The sequence below is a fragment of the Pteropus medius genome, unplaced genomic scaffold (genome assembly GCF_902729225.1).
Source record: "Pteropus medius unplaced genomic scaffold, Ma_sr-lr_union100, whole genome shotgun sequence".
In the NCBI taxonomy this organism is placed as follows: domain Eukaryota; kingdom Metazoa; phylum Chordata; class Mammalia; order Chiroptera; family Pteropodidae; genus Pteropus; species Pteropus medius.
The window spans coordinates 16,064-25,791 of record NW_024347344.1 but is presented as its reverse complement, the minus strand read 5'-3'; the positions used below and the strand labels follow the sequence as shown (position 1 = coordinate 25,791).

Here is a 9,728-nt window from a genome sequence, read left to right as displayed (position 1 = left end):
TCCATACTGCTGATCAGTCTATTTAGATTTTCCAATTCTTCATTCTGTCTAGGAAGGTTGTATTTTTCTAAGTACTGGTCCATTTCTTCTACGTTATTAAATTTGGTGTTATATATTTTTTCATAGTATTCTTTTATGATCCTTTGTGTTTCTGCAATGCCTGTCATAATTTCCCCTCTTTCATCCCTGATTTTCTTTGTGTCCTTACTTTTTCCTTTAGTGAATCTAGCCAGGATTTTGAAAATTTTATTAACCTTCTCAAAGAACCATTTCTTTTTTGCATTCATTTTTTTCTATTGTTTTTTTTCAATTTCATTTATTTCTTTTCTAATTTATTTTATTTTATTTTATTTAGGTGAAGCAACCCTTAGTTGACCTCACAGATTGTAAGGACCTTGTCAGCTAACAATCCCTTATTTTTTAAATTTTTTTATGCCTACAGCACCTGATCTTCCTCGGTGGTCTCCCATCCAAGTACTAAACATGCCTGACACTGCTTAGCTTCCGAGATCAGAAAGGATTGGACTTGTTCAGGGAAGCATGGCCATAGACAATTTCTGCTCTAATTTTGATTATTTCTTTCCTACTGCTGACTTTAGTCTTCCTTTTCTAGTTTTTTTTAAGATGAAGTGTTAGGTTGTTTATTTGGACTCCTTCTTGTTTTTGGAGATAGGCCTGTAATAATATCAACTTTCCTCTTATCACCACTTTTGCCGTGTCCCAAAAGTTTTGATACGTTGTACTATCATTATCATTCATTTCTATGTATCTCTTGATCTTTCTTTTTATTTCTTCTCTGACCCAGTCATTCTTTAATAGCATGTTGTTTAATCTCTATGTATTTGTGGTTCTTCCTGCTTTCTTTTCGTAGTTGATCTCTAGTTTCAAAGCATCATGATTAGAGAATATGGTTAGCATGGTTTCAACCCTCTTATATTTGTTGAGGCTATCTCTGTGTCCCTGTATGTGGTCAATTCTTGAGAATATTCCACGTGCACTAGAGAAGAACGTATAAGCATGCGTTTTGAGATGGAAGGTTCTGTTAATGTCACTTATGTCCATTTGGTCTAATGTGTCATTTAAGGATGTTATTTACTTATTGATTTTCTGTTTGGATGATCTGTCCATAACCGATAGTGGGTTATTTACATCCCTTAAAATGACAGTGCTTTTGGTCTGTTTCTCCCTTTAGTTCTGTTAGTAATTGCTTTATATATTTTGGGTCTCCTTGATTGGGAGCATAGATATTAATAAGTGTTATGTCTTCTTGGTGTATGATTCCCTTTATCATTATAAAGCGTCCTTCAGTATCTTTCTTTACCTTTTTCATTTTGAAGTCCATTTTGTCCAATATTAGTACTGCTAATCCTGTTTTTCTCTGAATGCCATTTGCTTGAAATATCATTTTCCACCCTTTCACTTTGAGTCTATATTTGTCTGTGGAGCTGAGATATGTCTTCTAGAGGCAGCATATGGTTGGGTTTTGTTTTTTGATCCAATCTGCAACTCTGTGCTTTTTAATCGGTGAGTTTAGTCTATTTACATTTAGGGCAATTATTGAAATATGAAAATTTTCTATAACCAATTTAGGTTTTGCTTTCTGGTAGCTCCATGTTTCCATTGCTTCCTTTTTCTTGTTTGTCTGGGTTTTTTTTTTTTTTTTTGAGTTCTGGGTTTCCTCTGGTCATTCTTGTTCTATGTTATATACTTCAGTTCTGAATGTTTGGCATCTGGTTACCATTATGAATATGTAAAGGATTGTGTCTGTGTGTGTGTGTGTGTGCGTGTATACACACACACACACATATATATATATTCATTTGCAAAATTAGATCTTTGAATTCTCCCCTTTTCTGTCACTGTTGTCTCAATTTGTTCCTATGTATACTGAATGTTCATTACTATCTTGCTATAGCAAATCTCTTTTTATTGTTTAAGCTTATAATGCCCTGTTCTTAGTAAAGGTTGCACTCTTCTGCTTCTATCTGCCCGCTAGTTGCTTTATTCATAATTATGCATTTTTTTTTGGTCATTTTATTTTAACTGAGCTGACCCCTTTCAGTATTTCCTGTAATATAGGCCTCATAGTGGAGAATTCCCTCAATTTTTGTATGTCAGCAAAGGTCTTTATTTCTCTTTCATATCTAAAGGATAGCTTTCCTGGCTACATTATTCTTAGCTGGTAGTTCCTTTCATTTAATAGTTTGAATATTTGATTTCACTCCTTTCTGGCTTGTAAGGTCTGTGCTGAGAAGTCTGACGATAATCTAATGGATTTTCTTTTATAAGTTACCATCTCTTTTTTCCTGGCTGCCCTGAGAATTCTTTCTTTCTTTGTTGTGGATTTTTGATATTTTAACATAATGTGTTAACATAATCTGAGAAGGCCTTTTTGGGTTGAGATAATTGGGTGTTCTGTTGACTTCTTGAATTCCAAGCTCCAGCTCATTCCTTAGATTGGGAAAATTATCATCAACTATTTGTCTGAAAATGCTATCTAATCCCTGCTTGTTTTCCTCCCCTTCGATAATGCTCCTTCAATAACGCCCTTTATTCTTAGGTTTCCTCTCCTGAGCGTATCAGCTAGTTCTTGTATTTCTCTTTCATTATTTTTCATTCTTCTGTTTCTCTCTTCTTCCCTCTGATTTGTTTCTAGATTTCTATCTTCAAGATCACTGATTCTTACCTCCATTTTATCGACTCTATTTCCCAAGCTTGCTATTTCATTTTTCAACTCTTGCAGTGTGTGTTATTTTTATCTCCAGAAAATCTATTCTGTTCTTTTTAAGGGTTTCGATGTCCTTGCTAAAGAATTCATTCACTCATCTAGTTGTTCAATTTCTGAAATTGTTGATATGACTCGTTTTGAAACTCACTGAGTTTTTTTGGAAGTATCATCTGAATTCTTTGTCATTTAAGATGACTATTTCTGTCTTTTAGTTTATTTTCTTGAAAATTTTCTCTTTCTTTCAGAGCTGCCTTGTCACCTTGGTTGTTCATGGTGTTTAATGGACTATTTCTCCTCCTGAGCATTAATGAAGTGCATTTTGCTTTCTTTCCAGAAGAAGATTTATATTATATAAAGGTCTGTCTTTAGCCTGTTGCAAAGAAGGTGCTTTTCTTTTGGTTTCCAATAGGTGGAGTCTAAGCCTCTTGGGTCCCTGCTTTATATAAAGTCTTAATAATGCCTTTTTTTTTTCTTATAGATGATCAATCACTCTTGCTACTCTCAGTCTCAGAACCCTGTCATCATTGGCAACAGTTTAGATAGCATTTGCTCAGATTCCCTTGGGCCTCTGCGATGTTCGGTCTTGGAAGATATGGGGGGAGAAGCACTCTGGGTTGAGGGATGGGGGCTGTGGCTCAGCCTCATGTTTTGCCACTGTGGCTCATAATTATCAACTCTGCCAATCTCTCTTCTCTGCTGTCCCCAGTTCTCTGCTTTTTGCCCTGATCACTGTGCATTGCTGCCAGCTGTATGGAGCTCACAGCTCTCCAAGGCAGGGTTTTGCAGAGAACCCACCACACCTTCTTCCCTGCCCCTTTCTCCGACAGGGAGATCCTGTGAGAGGCAGCTTCTTTGTTTCTCCCAGTCTACTGCCTGAGTAGTGGGGTGCTCACCTACGGTAGCTCTTATGTGCAGATCTCACACTCAGATGTATGGTGTGTAGTTTGGGTGTTTTGTTGTTGTTGTTGTTATGTTTTCAATATTCAGCTCATTGTTTCAAGGAGAGATATCTGGGGATGTCTCTCACTCCACCATGTTTCTGATGTCACTCTATGCTTTTTTTTTTTTTAAATTTATATCCTGGATTTAGGCAATGACAGTTTTGTAGGTGATATTAGTTTCAGGTGCATGATGCAGTGATGCCGAAGTGAAACTTCTTCCAAATTGTTTGCCACTTAGAGTCTAATGATCACCCTCTCTCCACCCAGCTAACCATCATATTATAAGAGATGGATCTCCTCCCTTGTTTTATCGTGAAATCAAGCACCCCATGTCAATGAGATATTACATGATATATGTGGGAAAATGAGGTGAAACATGCACAATACACTCCATCCAGTCATTGGGTCTAAGTTACTAAAGAATACTTGATCCATATTAATGCTTCTGATTTGCATGCACAATTAAACATACACACGCAATACCTAATATCCTGAGAGCTGTTACATACAAGCAAGAAGGCTAATCTAAGACATCTGCCCATACAAACACACACACACACATTGGCCACACACATAATAATATTACTACACCAGGGGAGTGGAAAACACCCAGGCAAACACTCCTCTGAATAAGTGTCCCAGACACATAGGGTCATGGCACAGTTCCACAAAGCCATCAGCAGGATGGGTGAATTAGACAAATCATGATGACACAGACACATCAAGACCTTCAAAGTGAAGCAACCATCATAGCCAGGCCCTTAATGACACCTTGTTTTTCACTTCAGGGACTGGGCCTTCTCCACTCTTCTCAGCCCTATAGCATGCCTTGCTAAAGGATGAAAGGGAGAGTGCTTGGCGGTATGGCTGGAGCAAGGACATATGGTCTCACATTTTGAGCCACTTAACAAGCTGAATGAGACATCGCCAAACCCCATCGCCAAATCCCTAGAACCCAGTCCCTGGCTGCCCCACTCTAGCAGAGCAGTGGGCCTGAAGGCAGGCCTGCTCCCAGAAGCTGGACATGTTCTTGGGCCCACAGCCCTTTTGTGGGGAGGGGGGCAAAAGTGTCTAGGATAAGGATAGGGAATGAGGAACACCAGCCGGAAGTGGGCTGTGAAACAGGTGGGGTGAGGAACGTAGGTGTGGTTGTTGGGTGAAGAACATGGAAGAATGGGTTAGCGGAGTAATGTACAATTGCCTGAGTTAAAGAAAGCTGACGGAAAAGCGGAGTAATGTACAATTGCCTGAGTTAAAGAAAGCTGACGGAAAAGCGGAGTAATGTACAATTGCCTGAGTTAAAGAAAGCTGACGGAAAAGGGAAATGGCCTGCTGGAAAATTCACATGAGTTGGAATAGGATGGGGTATGAACGCGGAAGCTGAGAATAGAAGGCAAATGAAATGAAGGAGTCAGGGAAAAGAACAGAGCGTGAGGGTGATGGTTAGACACAGCAAAAGGCTGGTGGAGGGGACAGTCTACAGCCTGGCTGGCATCAAGCGCAAGCAGAACAGCTGTGATTTATTGAGAGCTAATCCTCTCTCTTAAGAGTGTTAATTGGGCAACTCACCTGAGCCAGTCCAGGGGCCCGGAGAGGCTGAAGGCTGAATTGATGTTGACTGGCCCCTGCCCGGCCAGAGCTTCACTCCGGGATTATGCCTCCCCTGGGCCTGGCTGCTTAGAGATTGCAAAATAGGCAAGAAAGGACTGGGCCAGGGAGAAAGAAAAACCTCCAGAGGCAAGATGCTGGGCTGAAAGAGTGGCTCCTGGTCCCTTGTTTGTCATCCCAGAAACTTGAAGTGAAAGCATGAATATTGGTGAACCGCACAGTCAGGGCAGGGAGGGAAGTGGAACCCAAATGGCTGGCTACACTGCAGATCACCCATGTCTGACAAGGTGCTGATTGCCCAGGTCGGGGCATTGCAATGGTTCCCAGAGCCTCGAATGCCGGGTCATTTGCAGCCAGGCCCCCCAGGGTGAAAGAATGCATCTGACCAGCTCTTGGCCTGTGCCTTCCCTGAGACTTTGTTTCTTCATCCCTGCTGGCATTGAAGGCAGGAAGCCACTGATAACCAGTATAATGGACACAGGGCTAAATTCAATAGCCAAAGTTGCATTTGTGTGTCCTGAACCTCAAACGAATGCTCAGTCTTCCTGCCTACAGCTGAGACTTCATCAATACCACACTGTACTGTGACCCCCAACTACTGAGTTGCACAAGCTCTTCTCCAGCCTCAGTCCAGGCCAGACCGTAAGATCAGGGTGTGAACTCCCCACTAGTCCCAGTGTTCCTGGAAACCACATGGGAGCCAAGGATCAGGTCTTCTACCTTGCCTCCTGCCAGAGGGCCGGCTGTTAGCTGTCGGCCTACCAGGAGGCCAGCCTCCCCTGCCTCGCATCAAACTCTTTCTCCATTCAAGTCATGTCTGCATCTGCAATCTGCCTGAATGTAATAGGCTGACTCCTTCATCTCAGTGACTTTTGCAGTCGTCAGTCCTTTCTCTGAAAATAGGTGTTTGTCGAACAGCCCTGGGAATTTAGGGGCTATGTTTTCCTGGGACTCTAGCCTCAGCAATTCACCAGCTGAACACCTCACATTAACATACTGTGACCCTAGCCCTTTTGACCGGTCACCCTGCCTGCCAAGGGAAGGGAAAGAGGTCACTGAAGGAAATAGGGCCTTTCTGGTTTCACTCCCACATGGACCTGGGACAGAGGGCAAGACGTAAAGCAGCAAAACAAGCAGATGCAAATTCTTAGGCTCAGACAACAGACTAGGGATGACCAGAGCCTCAGGGTGGTGGGAGGAAACGACATGTGTAAAGAGGGTCAGTGCCAGGGTGACGGTCAACCACCAAGCAGCTGGTATGGAGCATGCAACAACCTAAATGGCTGTTGGCTAATGAGTTCGCACACCTGACATTTTCCTAAGGTTCTGAATCCACGTATTTCGGCTAGGCTTCATTGGCTACAAATGACAGACCGCAGCACAGTTTGAGGAGGCAACACCAAGTCGAGCTTTCTAGTGATGACAGAAACTTGGACAAACTGGATCCGTTAAGTCACAGAGATGGTGGCAAAGAACACTGGTGTGAGGTGAGAGGAAGTCGAAAATGACTGGCAGACTGAGTGCTTGACCGTTTCATGAGAGCATGTGGAACAAAGTGAATCCCCTGATTTCAAAAGGCGATGAACTCGAAAGAGAGGGGTTCATCTCTCAGTGAGAATGAAGCTTCTCAAAGACCAGCGGTGTCACAGCATCATCCTTTCTTGATCAAGTAGCCCAGAATGGAGATATGAAAAGAAAGCTGTGATGCTGACTCGATGCTCCTTTTCTCAGTAGTTGACCAAAAAAGGAAGTGTGAAAAATGAACATTCCCTTCACAGACAAAGCATACTGGGGAGGCACCTATCTCCTTGGAGTTGGATGAAATGTGGCTTCCGGGACCCAGGCAGTTCCCAACAGTTGGATATTTCTGCCCTGTCAGGGTTTTGGCCCTGTCTGCAACTCTGCTCTGATTCCTCCCAGAAACAATCCAAATCCATAAGGAAAAGTCCAGGATGCTCTGACTGTGTGAGGCAAAGACTTGTAAGTGGTTGCAGGGCAAATGCTAGTCAAGCATTAGATGAGAATGCAGGTGGGGGAGGTCGAATGGGGCCTAGGGGATCGATTGTATGATGGTGGGTGATCCACAGTCTTCCTGGGCACACCTGATGCACTGGGAATACTCGAATTTCAAGGCCGGCCATTAGAAATGCAGGGCATCTTGCACAACCTTGTTGCCACAGTCACCTGAAATTCACCAAAGCATTATGAGGGAAAGGCTAGGATGAAGCCCGCGGTCACCTAGGAGCAAAGGAAAGGTTCTGTCCTCACTATGTAGAATAGCAAGTAAGACAAGCCACAACCAGGCCCTCTCTTCAGCCATCGGGGCCCTGAACCAAGCTTTGGCTTCTGGTGGACTGTGCCTTCTGTGGCCCGAAAGGCCGCGTGGGGTTCCCTTCCATTGGCCGCAGGAGTCTCTAGTTCTGTTGTGGATTCTGCCCTGGGTAGGCTAGCAAGCAGGAGCCGGCCGTGTGCTCCCCTGGTGGCCATCGACATGCAGCGCATGAAGCTCCCAACTATTTATCTGGGGTAGTGGTCCATTCGGCTGATTTGTTGGATTACATTCTTGGTCTTTTTGAAATTTAATCCTGGATTGAAGCATGTTCAGAGTCCAAGTTTATATTGTTTTCACATCTACGACGTCATGATCTGATAGTTACACACATCCTAATGTGTTCCTTGCAAAGTGTCCAGCCATCATCTGCCACCCAACAAACTCTCACAATAGGACTGAGATGATTCTCCTCACTTGTCACACACTTCCTTCACCAGGCCCAGCCCAAAGTTCATAGGGCTCCCTGGGTAAAAATAGGAAATGCTCACACACCCATCTGGATGTTATACACGCAATGAACACTATGCTCACATGCTGATTCGCACTCACACTTAAGCAAAGACACCAAATGCCCACATCACTAAACACCTCACCTGACAACATACCCGGACACTCTCAAAATTTTCTCACGGGCACACACATGCAGACATTCACTCATTTTCACCTGCCTAGATATCCATACACCTGCATCTCTCTCTCTCTCTGCATCTCGCTCTCTCTAGAAGCCTCTCTCTCTCTCGCTCCTGGCTCTCTCTAAACTCTCTCCTCTCTCTTACTTGCTTCCTGTATGCACACACACACACACACAGAAACACACAGAAACACACACACAAAATAGTATCTAGCATACCCAGCATGGTGATTATTTGAACTCAGTTCCCCTGACATTGAAGGACATGGCACAGCTCCACAGCGCCCCCAGTAGGAAGGGCCAGTGAAGCAGATCATGGAGAAATGAACAGAAAGCTGTGATACTGACTTGATGCTCCTTTTCTCAATATTTTATAAAAAGTGTAGCTCTTTAGATAAATGAACATTCTCATCGAGGTCTAAGGGTACATAGGAGGCACACATTACTTTATCAGTTTTTTTGAATAATTGTTCTCCTTGTAAAATTGTACCTCAGAAGGGGCCTTGGTTATGGTTCCATGATCTAGGTTGAATTAGTTTATTCTAATAATATCCAGCTTCTATAATTATATTACAGAGGACACATAATTTTGAAAATAACATTTCCTAAAATAAGCATCAGAATTCTTTTTGACATAATATAGGTTATGAAGAAAGTGATAAATTATAAAAGCTATTTTAGTAATAAATAATATACAGCCATCACATCTTAAGACTAAAGTTTTTCTTGAGTTTGCATTATTTGAACAATTTCTGCTATACAGTGTGAACTGGGTTTTATATGTTGACTTTGTTTTTAAAAGTGTGTGTATCAAACTGTGTTAAAGTATAGACTTCCAATTTTGATGTGATATGAATTTATCAATGAGGCAGACTTCCAATTCTAGTTTAAGCTTTTCTAAGTTAACATTATATCTATTTTAAAAGTTAATATATTTAACCTGACAATTTTGTGTAAAGAATATCTGTTTTAGTAATGCTTTGATGAATAATGGATCCATTAAAATGATAAAAACAAGCTTTGAAAAATACGACATTATGTTTTGGGGTTTAAAATGCAACGAACTAATGACCTCAATGGTGAGAAGTAGACATTTATTTTTCTACCATATACTCTACATTTTCTAATTGTTGACATGTATCTTAAGTGATATTTTCAAAAAATCACTGATATACATGTCCATCAAAAGATGACTGGATAAAGAAGACATAATACTTCTTTAATATGGTAATATGATGGAATATTACTAGGCCATAAATAATGAAATTTTACCATTTGCAACAACATGGATGGACTTAGAGTGTATTATGCTAAGGAACAAAAAGAAGAAACTATTCGAAAACAGACTCACGAGTATAAAGGACATTTTGGTGACAGTCAGAGGGGAGGGGGGTGAGGGGGCTTGGAGAAAGCGGCAAAGGGTTAAAGAAGTACAAATTACTAGCTGATTAATGGTCATCAGAATGGGGACTACGGCATACTCAGTAG

At 41.7% G+C, this 9,728-nt stretch overlaps 1 pseudogene; it reads right to left on the bottom strand.

Moving 5' to 3' along the window:
- Positions 1-433: 433 nt before the first annotated feature.
- LOC120614186 (uncharacterized) lies at positions 434-552 on the bottom strand (annotated as a pseudogene).
- Between the last annotated feature and the right edge of the window lie 9,176 nt (positions 553-9,728).